Consider the following 16,816-nt stretch of genomic DNA (forward strand, 5'->3'; position numbering starts at 1 on the left):
ATCAGTGTGGATCTATGACACATAGTGAAGTCAGCTGCTAGATTCTAATTGCCCGCCTTTAAAGTTGTAGATAACATAAGGTGATTAACCAAAAGGAACACCAGGTCTCAAGGAAACATCCAACACCCACATAGCTCTGCTCCAGGCCAGAATAAATGTAATTTTAAGAACCTATATAGTTTTTGTAGCTAAGACCATCAGACATTCCACCCCCAACCATGCAATCAAAGGCAAAATCCCAAAGGCAAAGCATGAGAAAAAAGGATGAAACCTGTTAAGTTTGCAAAACTTGGCCTATCATTAGTGGGCAAGAGCTGGTATTTTTAACAGCATTCACTGCCATTTAAGACTTTTCTTCCTTTAACAGCACTATTTCTTAATATTTTCTCCCCCAGAGTTTCTGCAGAAGCTTAATTCTTCTTCCCCCAAAAGCAGTGAGATTTGAGTAAAACACAAAGGCATCTTGTGCTTATGAAACTTATTTTTTCACTGGCTCACATCATAACAGCTCCTCTAGTGGAGGCCCAGCCTTCTCTTATGTTTTCAGACCAATTATTTTGTTATTTTAAATATCCCAGACTGACAAGTTAAAAAAAAAAAAAAAGCCCCAAAACACCCAACAAAATTAAAAAACCCAAGAGCCCAGGCCAAAAGCTACTACCTGCATTTCTAACATTGAGACAATCAATAAAAACACAAGTGTCCAGAGCAATCTACATGCAGAAGAAAAAGCTACTATGGTACCTTCTGAGAAAGCTGCATCTGTATGTCTCCCATACAGAAACACACAACTTCTGACATTTCATGTCAGTGATGTACAATCCCATCAAAATACACACGAGATTTCACCATTATGAGAGTACTAAGGTAATGCTAACAGCTGGATACAACTGCTGGGATCAGCCCCTCTCCCACGACCAGGAATGCAGCTTTTCCCATACATACATTCTTTCCACGCTCCCATAAAGCGCGGAGTTTACAGTGTTCCAAGCAGAAGGAACTTCAGCACCTTTATAGTTTTCTCCTCTATGTATTCACACCCTTTTCCAAGTTGTTGGGAGCCTTGCAGGCTAAAGATTGCTCTTTAATCTTAATTTGTAGCTGGCAACTGCTTCACAGCCTTCCTTAAACTTTTTCTCATAAAAGAAGTTTATGATTCTAGATTTGTCCTTATAGACTGAAGAGTGCTTTGAGATGTAAACAAGTTTCATGTGCAAGTCTCGGTCCTCTACAGAGACATAATCACCTACTACAGCAACTGACAGATTTGGAAGACATTTGCCTTCTTCACGTCTGTGGGTCTCAAAAGCCTGTCAGCTTTTACTTCATTCCAGAACCATCAATTTAATGAAATTACTGCCTCTCTAAAAACTTGACACCATGGCTATAACAATATAACCAGGAACCTGAAAACACATTCAGTGGTGTCTTCTCACTGCCCACCATGTGTTGTTACCATCTTCTGAAGAGAATGGTAATTATGGTAAAGCAAAGCACCAGGAATCAAACAAGAAGCGGGCACAGGCTCGTTGTCCTTTGCTTTCCTTTCTCCCTGTACCCTGTGCAACTACTTTCTCTTGCACTTCAACATACTTAGTCTCCTATTCCACTATAAAATCCTGCACTGGAAGAGTGATGCTGCATGCTAACTGAATAGGGTTTGTGATATTATGCAACAATCACACACCCACTGTTCAGCTCTGGTAATTGCTGGTTCAGCCCCACTGGTACACATTAGTGTATCAGGCTGTTAACAGCTATGACAATTTTACCATGTTTTCTGGGACCACAGACACAAATCAAGAAGTGCCTGGAGACCGCAGTGACTAGGTACCACTGCTAGTCCCACTTGTACCCCAATAGCTCTTGAACATTCAGACAGGCCCTCAAAATCCCTTCCCAGACCAAACGTCTTCTGAAGCTCAGAGCTCTGTCCATATCTGCTCAACTGTAGGCCTAGAAAAACTGCCGGGACTGCAGCAATCCTGCAGCAGCTGGCTTTTTTGGCAGTATGCAGCTTCATTTTTAAGACCACCCAAAAAAGGCCGGCTCAGACACCACCCTGCCAATTGTTCTCGCATAGAGGTTGTGCAACGATTCTGGTAACATCCTTTCATCTAGGAAACTGGAATGTGATGACCTTCGGGGAGGGAAGGAAAGGGGGGAAGAAAAGGAGGATTACTGGAACTGAGTTCTTCAAAAGGTTAGAAAACTAGAACCCCTTATCAGAGCAACTGATCTGAAGTCCCTTATGGGTCCTGTAAACGGCTTAAACTAGCTACTGACAGACCTACGCTGGAATTAGAGGATTAACTAATAACTTCTTTGCTTTTATACCCTCTTGCAAGTTTACTGCAGTCATTGCAATCTAGTAAAACACTTCCTTGCTTGTAGCAGGCTGAGCATCATTTAGTGTAAAGCCCACATGTATCCCTGTCAAACCACAACAATCCCCTAAAGAACATGCTGCCATTGTATCAGAAATAAAGGTCACATGCCACCTAAAGAGGAGAAACACTCTCCCTTTATCACCCTCAACTCAGAGCTATAGCTTTGTGGACTCAGCAGGGAAAGAAAAAAGAACAGAGAAAAGAAATGCAACAATTGCTTCTGCTTGGATAGCGAAGAGAGGCTGAATATTATAGCTGAAGAGGAACATGCTTTTACTTGATATAACCTTATACCAGTCCAACATAACAGGCAGTCAATTTAAATTGGCATTGCTCGTTTTCATACTGACACTTGTTTTACTGTCCACCTTAAGTGCCAGAATACACGGTATAGAGTTGCAACTGTCCTACCCCAGATGCTAATAACCGAGTGGGAACTCCCACACCAGCAGCAGCTTTGCTGAGGAAGTCACTCAGCGCTCCTCCCAGGCCTTTGCTCTAAGGCTCTGCCGATAACATCAGGTTGTTATCTACTCTACATGGCCAAGAATGCCAGATATATGCTTTTGCATTTATAAACCCTGAGCAACTTATCTTTACACTTATCAGAACAGATAAGTCATGCTTTAGATCTGCAGCAGAAGGGTTCAGTACCACCACCTGAACCAATACAGTAAGTAACAGCCGACTGACTAGTATTTTTACCATTCTTCCACTACTTAGCACACACTGACCAATGTGAACAGCTAACTTTTGCCCATTTCTAAACAAGCTTCAAAAGATGGTGTTTCAAGATTTGTGTTGAGGGAGAGTGTTTGTCTTTTCTGACATTTTACGATGTGGCATATCAAGTCTTACAAATATGTAAGGCAAGCAATACTCTTTAAAAAAATGTAGATGGCATCTCCCCGAAAAAAAACCAAAAAAATTCCAACACCCTGGAGAAAGCACTCTATTATGAATCTAAAGGCACATGAGATGCATATGCCCCACAACCCTAGTGGAAAGTAAATTAGCATCTCTTCCAGGACAGATTCCCACAGGCTAAAAGAACAGTATTTCATCATTTGTGAAAGCCCCTGCTTCAGAAGTCATATTGCTTAGAAAGGCAGATGTTAGTGAAAACATTATCTAGGTGATATTCAAGCAGATTTCTTCTTGAAGCAGAAATTAAGTTGATACTTACCACAGTTATCTGCAGGATAAAAAGGGGGCTGCACATTCCACCAAACAGAACCTAAATTCCTCTTGTAATGGGTTTATCCATGAGGCACAGCAGCAAACTCACCTGTATTTAGCCTCACTGCTCTTTATAACATAGAGGTTCATGCTTAAACTAATAGTCCAAGTACTGCAAGAATTCTCAGACAACACTTACTTGCAAAAGGAAGTTTAATAAATACACAGCAATTGCTCAGCAATCAAAAATTTTTGCAAGGCCAGAATGAATTTAGTCTTTGGGGACAAAAAAAAAAAAAAAGAAAAAAGACACTTCTTAGAGCTGAGATCTGTGTAACTTCTCTATTCCATATTAAGAAAACAAAAATCATCTCTACAAAGAACAAAGAAGTCCTAGAATTTGATTAAGTTACACTGCCACAAAGATCTAATATTTGTAATGTTTCTGTCATCTATTAAGGCTGATGAACAAGCTATCATAGATGGTATTGGACTCAAAAGAAAATTTAGTTCAACCAGGATGTATTTGTTTTTCCCCTCTCTTGTGATCTCTAGGCAGTAATTGGAGCGTAATCACAAATCTGTCACTCCAAACAATGCAACACTTCATCAGCAAGGCTTCTTGAGAAATAAAAGACATGTTGCATTGTACACAAACAGACTACCGACTGACAGTGATCTCCAGAGGGGCAAACCAACTTTGGATGGGCAAAACAACCCCCACAAGCAGGATTTTATCTGCTTGTCACACTATGGATCACCATCACCTGGATCTAAAACAAAGATGCTTGATGCAATACAAAGGAAGCTCTATGTTTACATTTTTAATTAATTCTTATGAAGACTGCAAAACAACATAGTAGGACACATCTTTAAAAATGGGTCCTGAGAAGTGAGACTGTTAGCTGTATCCACAAGCTGCAATACAGATCTTGTTGGTCAACAAATACCAGTTCACTTTAGACGTATGATGAAGTTACTACACATTCTTTCACTAAATTCTCTAGTAGTTGTTCAAGACAGGGTTTTAATCTTGTAGTCTTAGTTTAATGTATTTTTTTTTGTTGCCAACATGGACAACGAGGCTAAACTGAGCAATTTCATGCCTTTATCTTACATACCAGTTGAAGGCTAACATGTTTGGTTTTAATGATTAAATGAAAAATTTAGACAAAAGCAAGCTCTTGATATGAATAGATTGCTATTCAGTACGTGCAGAATCATTCCACTTGTAATACGTATTTAGTGCCCCAATTACTCAGTCTCTCAGTAACAGTTCATACTGTAGCATAACGGAAGGCCCTCAGTTCTAGTTTTCATTATGTGATCAACAAAGTTAAAACATTTACCAGCAGAGATGTGTAAGAATTCTGTGAAAAAATGTGAAGATGTACTCTGATAGTAGCACACTGCCTCTAATAAGACTCAGTATGTATCTAACAAGAAGTAGGTTTTGTTAAGAAGATTGGCTGGAGCATATTAAAGACATCTTTTGAGTCACTGCAAGAAGTAAAGAAGATTAGGACAAGTTAATCTTAAAATCAGATCCATAAGGCATCTTTGAAATTAAAACACTCCATTAATTCTTTGCACAAGAGTTACTTTGTCTCTCATGTAATTTGTTTTGCATTGGTTTTCAAGCTTGTCCCATCTTACAAACTCTTGACAGTGCAGAGGTGGTGGAAGTGAGAAGCACTGTATCACCTACGAACAGATGTGACGTCCTTAATTTGTGGCGGAAAAATCTCTCTTGGTATAGCTTACTTCAGTCAAGAAAGGGACTTATCCGGCAATAAGTTTACCTGACAAATACCACAGCTCTACTGACGTTAGCATGACCTCAGCAGGAATATTTTGCTAGGAGGGATACTAATTTTGTAGGACTACTTACCTGGGCAGGTTTCTTGTCCTACGCTCTCCCAACAGCCACAATCCAGGGAATCTAATAAACTTTTTCCCTCCCTTGTCTAGTCTTGGAAAAGCATTTGTACAAGTTAATTTTTTGGTCCTACTCAGAAAAAAGAATAAAAATAAAAATCTAGCTAACTAAAAGATTGAGTCAGCTAAGTGCTCTTGTAGATTATGGTAGCTCTGTGTGTGTATATAAGTGCATACGTATGTGTGAAAGCGCATCAAAGCAGCAGATCTCAACCTACTTTTTCAGGAAACAATGCTGAAAGGTATTTTATAACCTGAGCAGTAATGTTTACTTACTGTTGCCAGTTACTTAAGTAACAACTGAACCCCTATACTCCTGTATGGAATAGAAAGAGCTTGTGGAAAGGGTATGTTCTATAGCATCCACCATGGTTCCCAAATGACATGGACAACCTACAACCTGATTTTATGGAAATCCTTGACCATACAAAGCTTACTAAGATTTTTACCAGACATATATGTAATTAAAAGCCAACTGAAAACAGGGGAAAAAAAAGAAAGAAATCACAATACATTATGAAGGCACAGAGAGCCAAGTGATGCAACTGTGTCCTGCTCCCCAAACAGAAGATAATGTGTCTGAATACATCCTAAATGGAAAAGATATGCATCAGTCAGCAACATTTCATGGTTGCTTTTCTGAGAGCACCAGAATCAATGACAATGGAGATGAACTACTTTATTAGCATGGATAGAGATTTTTCTCCCTATACCTTGCTAGCAATGGGCCAAACAGAAGATAATGTTATAATTTCTACTTCAAAAAGCCTATATTTTCAGGCATTTGGAAGTTATTTAAATCAAAGTAAACTGATGAGGAAAACTTGGTTACATATATCTTTCTCTAGAAGTTTGTTTCTTCAAGTCATAGTGATGCTAGAATATACTCAAGCTTGTAAATTTTTCCACATTAAAATCCCCTTGTTTTTGCAAAGGCTTATACTTCCATTCTGTTTATTATTCCTACATTTTTGTCTTTTGGTTGGCTGTTTCAGTGGAAGACATAATTCAGCATACTCTATTTTGGAAACAAGCATTTTTCAAATTTCAACCATGTATGCAATATTCTTCTGCTGATTTAACAGATTCTCCACTAAGCTTTCAGAAGCTAAGTTGCCTCCTGAGGGCTTATGAAGATCTTTTGCAATCTAATAAGTCAAGTTGTTTTCTGGACACAATCCCTCATCATTAAAAAAATACAACTGCCGATTCCTTTTTTGAGAAGGCATAAAAGCACTACTACTCTTTCACTGCTATGAATGTGTTTTTCATGTAAGAGATAGAAAATTCCCTCTTTAAGGCTTCTCCTGAAAAGCACGAGTCAAGCTTGACTTCTAAGAACATTTGCACAATGCAAACAAAAAAAAAAAAAACAAACAACAAAATGTTTTTAGATTTTCCAAGCAGTAGAAAGAACAAGCATCCCTTAAGAATATCTGACTGGAAGCAAGGGTCAGATTTGAAACAAAGTAGTACCAATTTAAGGGCTATCGTAAGTAACCTGAAAACTAGAGAAAGTAGAGTGAGATTTCAAACTAAAAACACTGGAACAATAAACAAAATTCCAGTTCAACATTGATCAAGTACCAACACTTTTACCTTTTAAGGAAAAGTTGCACTAAGGGAGACAGGGAAAGCATGATGATAAAAATGGTCTAATAGATGTTTAAGGAGCTGGAATGGTAGTATCTGCCAGATCTGATTTTAAGAGGCTTATAACATCATCTGTCAGAAAGAAGACTCATAACATGAACTCACATCCCAAGGCAGGAAGGGGGATCAAGGCTGAATCACATGCACAATCCTGCCATAGGCAGCACTCACCTACATGATAATGGAAATGTCACCTCCTACATCAACCTATTATTTAAACCTCGAAAAAACCCACAACCAAAAGTGATTTACAAGAGCTCAAAAATGAGACGGAGCTTTATAGCAAAGTTTTCACTGGTTTCTTCTGAGAGATCACACTATAAAAACTGATAAGGAAAATTTTATTATACATTACATACAGATTTATTATCTTTCACAATACTTTTCCTATCTCATTGTTTAAATTCCAGGAACAAGAGGGCTCCACATGTACCAATCTGCTTCCTCCTTGCATGTATAAGCACTGTACCACTGCCAACGTTTGCAGTAAAAATTTTACATCCTTCACTTCAGATGCCATCTGCAGATTTGCATTACAGGTCTTCAGAAAAGTATTATATACAATTATACAATGTAACCTGAGACTGCACAGAGACATTAAAATGTATGGGTCAGAATACTATATTCCCCCAGTTTTACATTATAAAGCACCAGCTCACACAGGCAAATGCCAAGAGAGCCTGCCAAAACAATGAGAAACTTTAAAAAGTAATTAGAATAATTCCTTAACTCAGTGCTATTATAATACTGCTTAATAGCTCAAACTCTAGCACTTAGGAAATGAGTCGGAAGAGAGAAGCAACTCAGCGGGTTTTTTTGCAGTGCTGCTGGGGGGATCCAGGTTTAAAACAAGCTTGGAAAAAGGAAGAGCTATTATGGGAAGAGTCTTCAGGCCTTCTGTCTAGTCTGGGGTCACCAGAAGGACAGAGCATCTTCCACTAGGGGCCAGTGCTGCACAGAGGGAGGCCACGGCCACCCTCTGCGGTACCTGGGGCAGCTGCAGATTCCCTCCATACAGCAGCAACCTGCTGTCAGGATGCACTCCCCCCAGAAAAAAGCCTAAACTGCATCAAGGTAGAGCCATGGTTAATTCACCCAGGAGACACTAAGGAACTGCTAACTGGACAGCTGAGTCAAGTTATTTATTCTTCTGACATACTTGCGTGCTTCCTGAGTTCACCACTCAGGAGATAAACTACAAATAACATGGGAGAAGCCCAGTTTAAGAGCCAATGCACTTGAAAGCATGAACAAGGAAACCAAAAGACTGCTGAGAGCTCATGTTCGGTGGCCATATGGCAGCAGCATTAGCAACGATTTATTTTAGGAGAAGCAGTGAAGGGCTTGGCTCATGACCATTCTGAGTTAACTCCATGACTATGGCTTTTTAACAAGACTGTATGCAGGGGATTTGCCTGGATTACATGGGTACTGAATATGGAGCCACTGCAGAGGTAATGGCAAAAATGCTCAGAGCTTTGAGAGAGAAAGGAAAACAGCTAAATTTGATTTAAAAAGTTGGCAAAGTCAAGGAGATTCAGAAATGGAAAAAGGAGAAAAGAAAAAATTATGGCTGATGTTCTTGGCATTGAAAGGTCTCCAAGAAACAAAATTTATGCTAAGTATCTGTCATTGCATTTGCTATCAAGCTAAACAGTTCCAGTGGAGTCTAAAGGCATGCCAAAAAACAGCTGGGTGCATGTATTGTGTACTCATTGAGTTTATATATACTGGTGAGATTGAAGCCTTTGGCATATTCCAAAGCCCAGAGGAGTATTTTTATATTTGCACTTTCTGATTTTGTTTGCAACTAGCAGCTGCATTTAGAGAACTCCAAAGCAGTCTGCTTGCACCATGAACTTCATCATAAAGAAGTTCTCCCCATGAAGAGATCATGCCTTCTTGATGTGACTGGAAAGATATGATCCGTTGAAGAACTACCATTTAAAATATTCTGATTTAAAGAGACTTTAAAAGAACTTTTGTTGAGTGTGTAATCACAGAATTATAGTTTGGGTTGGAAGAAGCCTTTAAAGGCCATCTAGTCCAACCTCCCTGCAATAAATAGGGACATCTTCAACTAGATCTGGTTCCTCAGAGCCCCGTCCAACCTGACTGTGAACGTTTCCAGGGATGGGGCATCTACCACCTCTCTGGGCAACCTGCTCAAGTGTTTCACCACCCTCACCATAAAAAGTGTCTTCCTTACATCTAGTCAGAATCTACTCTGTTTTAGTTTAAAACCATTACCCCTTGTCCTGTCACAACAGACCCTACCAAAAAGTTTGTTCCCATCTTCTTTTATAAGCCCCTTTTAAGTACTGAAAGGCCAAAACTGAGGCACTTTCCTAGAAGATCTTACTAACTGTTCAAAATAACATGTTCCACAGTTTATTATTCTCTTAATAGAAACTCTACGTTGGTGACCACAGAAGAACTTGACTGATCAGGCTGCACATGCACTCTGAAACATCACAACACTAGTATTGCCCAGCCTTCTTGTAGCCAATAAAATAGTATTTGTATTAACGTGGTAAGTCTGGTTACTTCATACTGCCCTGATCTGAGTATCAATAAATTGTAAACTCTCTAGAACAATCACAGTCTCTGTACAGCAGTTAGCAAACAGTCTTAGCTCATGTCAAGAGTTTTCTGTGATACGGTGAAACAAAGATGTTACAAAATGACATAGCAATAAAATCAGCTAAAACGGCTGCTCAGCCATGCACAGCCATGACAGTATTCTAACTATTTGATTAGGCATCTTTTGCCTCAAACAGCAGGCTTCATTATGTGAGCGGAGAGACTTTGAAATACGATACATGTGTAAAGGAGACCAGCATGAATAAACATTTTAAGCAGTTAGTAAAAGCAGTATTAAAACGAATTGATTCAAACCAAGCCAATGTTTATCAGACTACAGGAGACAGCTTTTTTATGGCAAAATCCCTTTTATAAAATCCTGAAAACTCAAGATTTAAAGAAATAGAGACTAAATCAGTACAATGCTACTGACACCACTGCCACAGAAAAAAAAAAGATGGGTTAATGGACCGTCCTGCCTCAAATCTGGGCAACGTTGGCTCCTAAAACCAGCATAAAGCAAACATTTAGCAATAGTTGCAACTACATAAAATAAGTAAATTCCATTAGAGATGCTGATAAATGCTGAAACTTGGAAATTATTAATCCATAGTCATTAAAGGAAGATTACAAACTTTATTTCTTTGCTCAGACTCAGCGCCTTTTTTGTACAGTTAACACAAAGCAGCAATGGCTACCAGCAGAGCTCTGGGGGTTGGAAGTTAACACACTGGCATATCTTCAGCTATGAATTTTTACTGAGCTACCACATGGCAGATCAGGATTCACATACACACCGGACAGGCATTTCAGAAGTTAAGGACTATCTACCACCACCACTTACTCATTTCTGCCCATAGTTGAACTAGATATCTTGGTGGTTAAAAGCATATCTGAAACATCCTACAGCTCCTATCCATGAAGGCAGCAGCGCAAAGTATCTAATATGCCAGAGTTCAGTCCAGAGCACGAGTGGCTGAAAATGTTTTGCAAGGTAAAACTTGGTAAGGTTACAAGAAAGAAAATTACTTCTTAATAACTCAATTTTTTAATTATTTTGTCCGCATGTATGTTTAATCTTCTGGGTACATATACATTATCAGTAATCAGCTTTTATACTTTTTGCCTTTATAGTTGGCACAGTTGTATAGGAACCTGCATCTTCCCCAGTGTGACTGAGACAAGGCTAAAAATGTTCAGCCTTACATGTGTCCTTTACAGTTTCTCAGCTACAGAACTGGGCAACATACTGAGGACTCAGAGGAAGGTTATTATGCATGAGAATACATCAGGTATTTACATTCCTTAAGATAGGTACATCTCCAAATCCACAGGATAGAAGATGCTAAGCACTCCCTGTCATTACAATTAGCCAACAGTAGGTCCAAATCTTTAGAACATCAGTGAATAAAGTGCTGCTTTATCAAATGTAGCATCACTACCAGATACTGTACCACTAGCAGAGATTTTGATGAAGCTGTGACTAAAACATGAGATGTCTGACCTCCAGATGTCTGAAAGACCTTTTTAAGTTAGCTTAGGCTATGTTAGAATATTTTTAGCAGAGCATGCTTCCACTACTAGAGAAGCATCTTCTGTAACCAATCCCAATAGTCTGTGGAAGGACTATAGCCACTGATAAAAGTGAAGTCTTGGACAAGATTCTATTGGTCTCCATAGTGGGAAGTAAAGTTTCGGCCCTGAAGTACAAAGTTTAAACCAAAAGTATAAGATAATATTCTGACTTGGGTGAAAGTCAAACATCATCAGGAAGAAACAAACTACTACTAAAAGCTGCTAATCGTTCCTCTGTAGGAAGATCACCAGAAAAGTAACCTCTGTAGAAGGGAAGAGAAACTAACTCTTAGCCCGATGAGGCATATAAGTATACCAGGAATAAAAATTAGATCCTACCTTAGAGAAGCAGCTTTTTCACTAGGGGAAACACCTTTATTGGACTGCTTTGGTATTTCAGGGCTACAGAGTGACTGAATGTCAAGAATGGCATCTCAAAGACCTAACTGGCCAAGGCAGATGCAAGAAACCTATCTAGACAATGGGTAGATTTGAAAGAGTAACCAAACAGCTACTCCAGAACTGCTGAGCTAGGGACATGTAACAGCTTATACATGGCACAACACAGCCTACTTGGTAAGATAAGAATGTCCCCTTGAATCTTGCCTGCTTACCAATTAGCACATCCTTTTTAAGTGTAACAGGGGTACTCTAGACATGAGCATCATTCAACTCAAGACAGAGGTTCCCAATGCTTTGACGAACAGCTCCTGAGTTCTGCACAATCAGATCTGGGAGTACCTACTATATCTACAGTCTGTCCAAGAAATGAGGCACCAGAATTACCCTTGTCAGCCCAGGTCTAGTAGGCTGGCTACTGCCATGTTGTATTGGGCTTGTCAAAGATCATCAGAAGGAATATTGTCAGAGAACAAGTTGGACAAAGTTGATCACAGGCTGGAAATGTATACAAGCAAACAGACATAAACCAGCTATGAAGCAGCAGGAATTGATATTAAGAAGTGTCAATGCAATGAAGTAATTCTAGGATGCATCTTGCACAGACAATGACTCTGGAAATACCTACTCTGCACCTTTCCCTATGGTCCAACAGCACTGGAAAGAGCATTTGTGAAATGTAAAAGCAGCTCTACAGGCTTATTATTCTCTGTGTAAAAATATAAAATGTCCCAAGATGATGAAAATAGAGTGTTACTGATGTGGGAGGTACCACTTCCACTTTTCAAAATCCTTTAGGTTGGAAGTGATGTCTTGAAATCAGCCTGTCCAATCTGCCTGTTCAAGCAGGGTCAACTAGAATAGATTGCCCAGAACTGTGTTCAGTTGGATTTTGACTGTTTCCACAGATGCAGACTCCACAACCTCTATGGGCAGCCTGTTCCAATGCCTGACCAACCTTACAGTTTCACTTTTCAGAAACTCCCTTCTTTGATAAATCCTAAAATTATCACAAAGTTACTATTTACTAGATGCAGAAAACAGCTAAAACTATCCACATTAATTCAGTTCTACCTTGCACTTTTAGCTGCCTCCTACAACAGAGGATGAAATTTAAAATCTATTAGTTTGAGAGACTAATGATAACTTTGCAACTTTTGCTCATCAACATGCTGCATATAATAGATATGAGGCATCTAGCCTAAATGGCTTGAAACTGCTGAGGTATTTTGCCCACAAAAGGTGAAGGCCAAGCTGCCAAACCCCAGAATAATACACATCCGCTTCTTATATACCCTGGCAGCCAAAGCGTGAGTCAAATCTGCCAGGGCACTTTGCTCATTATACATAAAATGCCTGACTGAGTTTTAGTAACAACTCAACATGGCTTCAGAGTTATTTTAACCTGTGGCCAATCCCCACATGAATGTCCAAACTGCCTAGCCACAGAAATAACAAGCATAGCAAAGCCAGGTTCAAAGTGTTTTCTCCTTACATCTAAATCTAAGATAAATGTTATTCATGCCACACTGTGCAAATATAACTGCAAGGACTCCAGCTCTAAAAATAGAAGTGGTAGGAAAGTAAGAACTACTAATGAGTGGTATTACTGTTACCTCTGCCCAAGACAGACTAAAATGCTTTACAGAGTTAGTTGATGACACTTTCCTCTGCAGTGATTAGCCTCACAAAAACTGTCAAAAGAACTTGGCAAGAGTAAGCTTCATTGTAGTGTTGCTGTGATTACTTAGTTTTAAAGCAAAAAAAAAAAACCAAACCAAAACACCCAACGAATTTAGGAAATTTCTAAAGCAAAACTAGTAATGTGTAGCAAGAGAATTCAGAATTGTGTTCTGAAATAAAAGAAAATCTGGAAGCAGAGACCAGCCAACATTCTCAACAAATCAGACTCTGTAGTAAGTCACATTCAGTATATTTTACTCACAAGCATTTAAACCTGTCTTAGAGTGGAGTTATAATTTAATATTATGAGAACCAAAGCTGCCTCTCCCCTCCAAGACTTTTGCAGATATTTCTGTTTAACAAGCATTATTGGCTCAGATGTTTGAGGGTTTGTGTTTTGGGTGTTGTTTTTTTTTTTTTTTTTTTTTTTTAAATGGTCAGAGCACAGAACTGAGCTTGAATGTATCATATAATTAGGCAGGATAGAAGAAGTAATAATACTTTGGCTGGGACAGCAAGAAAAAGTAGTTGCCAGGAGGACCAATTAGCTAGCAAACTATCTAACACCACTCTGTGCTTTAACTTATAGATGCAAACTGACTACTTGGCATGTTTTCAGAAAAGCAACCTACCTCCCTGAAGCTACAGTAACCAACAAATTTAAGTATAACCACTCCTTAAGAAAAACCCTTTAATAATCTGCACTGTTCTCACTGCTAGGTGAAAACTACAGTAACAGTCCTTGGGTGGTACAGTAAATGGTGCCAGTTACACTTAAACACTCAAGATTTCTACCATCACATGCACTAACTTGCTTTCTGAAATGTTTCTTTAGAGGTACATTTAACAGACAAAAAAAAAGCAAAAGCTTTCTGACCAATGACAGGGGAGTATGTAATTTCCATAAACAACATATATTTCTTATTTTCTACCATTCTGGACATGAAGCCTCTAAGTCACCCAAAAAGCTGCAGCCTTGCCAGGGCCATGTAATTTATCACAACCAGATGGCGTTCTGTCAATAAAGGAGGGGTTGCTATCATTCCAGGGCAGAATAATTACCTTCTCTTTGAACCAAGGACAATGTTTTCAATAAAAACCCAAAGCTGTTTAATGCAACTTCCAGTCTGTCAGACTCCCACTGTGTAGCTCCAGGATTCATTAGACTCACAGAAGTAAGGCAGACCATTTGTTAAAAACACAGCACAAGTCTCTCAAGAGGACACTGATGATATACAATTTAAAAAAAAAAGGCGTATTTTGAATCTTCTTTAAATGCTTTTTGCATAGACTTTTTCCATCACAAGTTTTACAGGAAAAGTAGCTGTACTGCATTAAAAATACCACCTATGTCCTAGGCAGTTTAAGTAAACTATGATAGATCTTCATTGCTCTGGCATACACCACCTTCTAGCTCTGCATTTCTGAATCTCAAAAGCAGGAGTAACAACATTTATTCTGTGAGGAAGACTACTAATAAGTAAGGGTTGTGAAGCACAGAGAATTAAAGGTTAGCTAGTAAACGAAGCTAAAGAAGAACTGAAAGCCGCCTCTTCCAGACCGAAACACAACTAGGCTAACATTCCTCTGACTACTGGAAACACATTCCAATTATACTGGAGTAATTCAGAGAACTGGACCTCGCAGCGTAACTAAACAAGTTACAGTACAACCAAATGGTACCTTCACTTGAGCAATGCAAGAGACTGAATTTCACTACACACTAAATTTCCCCTAGAGCTTCACACTCTGCCAAATAAAAAGCAGTAATTATTTGAATACTGAAAGCATTTTCTGAGTCTGTTTCCAAGCCAAATTTTGACTTTCAGCTTCCCCTTCTTTCAAGAGTACATATTTAATGAAGTGGTTAAGAAACACATCCTCTTTCCACAACAGCAGAACATTTTGTTCATCTTGAAAGCTAGAATAACTATAAAGCCTGGGAAATTAAAGGTGAGCTGCAAGACCAAGTGTGACCATTTCCAGGAATTACATGTAACAGAACACAATGGAAATGTTCATGTAATTTTAGTTCCAGGATGGTAACAAACATTATTAAAAGATGGCTTAGCCCAGTTTACTCTTGACTGACCCTCTAAGATCAAATCAGCACATTCTTTTCTTCATGCAGCAGTTGCCTAAAGGATGCTACTCAGAGTCTATTATGTTTCAGATGTGATTTACATCCTTAGAAGAAAAAGATATTCGGACAAAGCATGACAGAAGAGAAAAAAAAACAGCCACAACAATTGAACAGTACTTAAGATTTTGCACAAATCTCAACTGACACATATTTCTGCTCATCACCTTTAGGAGCTGCAGTCAGTAGCTGATGACTTACCACCCAGAAGACCACAACTAATAAAGGGTAAAAGATAAGGACACAAGATCTCTTGGTCCTCGTAAGCAGTAGTTCGGTGCATGAACAAAAAGCTTTGTGGGGAAAAGTTGTTTCCTCTGTATCTACAAGCAAGGGTGGCTTTTACCTTAGGATACTGGGTTCCATCCACACCTGAGCTTCATAAACATCACTGGAAAAATCTCTCCTTTCTTAATGAGTACATGCAGTGGGGACATAACACAATGGAGACAGCGACTAACAAACTTCCACAGAGACAGATACACTGATCTCTTCTTACTAACACTTAAAACTCTTCTGAGTTTGAGCATTTCTTGCACCTATGCAGTAGCCTTTAACGGAGATTTTGCAGGCTTTTCCAAAGCCCACAGACACAGGTGTGCTGCAACTCATGCTGAGTGTGCAAAGGTGTGCACAAGAGAAAGTTCAATGTCCTTCACAAGGTAGAGGCCTTTGTTTTCCAACATATGCCAATTAGTCTCATCTTGATAATTAACCATTTCTACTGTTCTTGTTTTGTACGATATTGTTCTCTCCAACTCTGCTGTGTTACGCACAGAGTGTACTACAACATAATCTCTGAGATTCCCACCAGCCATAAAGCATTAGTGTTGCCACTGATACTAAAGCTACTTTAATAGGAAAGTAGTGAAAATTTAGTATATGTTGTCTTGTCAGAAACTAGTCAATCCAAGCAATCCAGCTAAAGGCAACTGAAGCCATTTGTCCTTATGAAGAACGCAGAATCATAGAATTGTTTGGGTTGGAAGAGACCTTTCAGATCATTGAGTCCAACCATTAACCTAGTACTTACAAGTCTACCACTCAGCCATGTCCCTAAGCACCACATCTACACATCTCAAGTCCCTCCAGGGATGGTGGGTGACTCAACCACTTCCCTGGGCAGCCTATTCCAATGGAACTACCAGTATTAACTGATGCATAGTACTTGGAAAAACGAAGCCAAAGAACATCGGCTACACCACAGCACAGATGACCAGCAGCTAATTATGTCAACACTTCGAGGAGAGCAGGAACAGGCTATATGTTCAGAACC

General features: G+C 39.2%; 1 protein-coding gene across 1 annotated transcript in view; it reads right to left on the minus strand.

Moving 5' to 3' along the window:
• The window catches only part of SPTLC2 (serine palmitoyltransferase long chain base subunit 2), an 80,422-nt gene that overhangs the window by 15,117 nt on the left and 48,489 nt on the right, over positions 1–16,816 (minus strand). The gene's annotated exons all lie outside the window — the stretch shown is intronic.

The sequence above is a fragment of the Tyto alba genome, unplaced genomic scaffold (assembly GCF_018691265.1).
Source record: "Tyto alba isolate M040663 unplaced genomic scaffold, T.alba_DEE_v4.0 Super-Scaffold_18, whole genome shotgun sequence".
Classification (NCBI taxonomy): domain Eukaryota; kingdom Metazoa; phylum Chordata; class Aves; order Strigiformes; family Tytonidae; genus Tyto; species Tyto alba.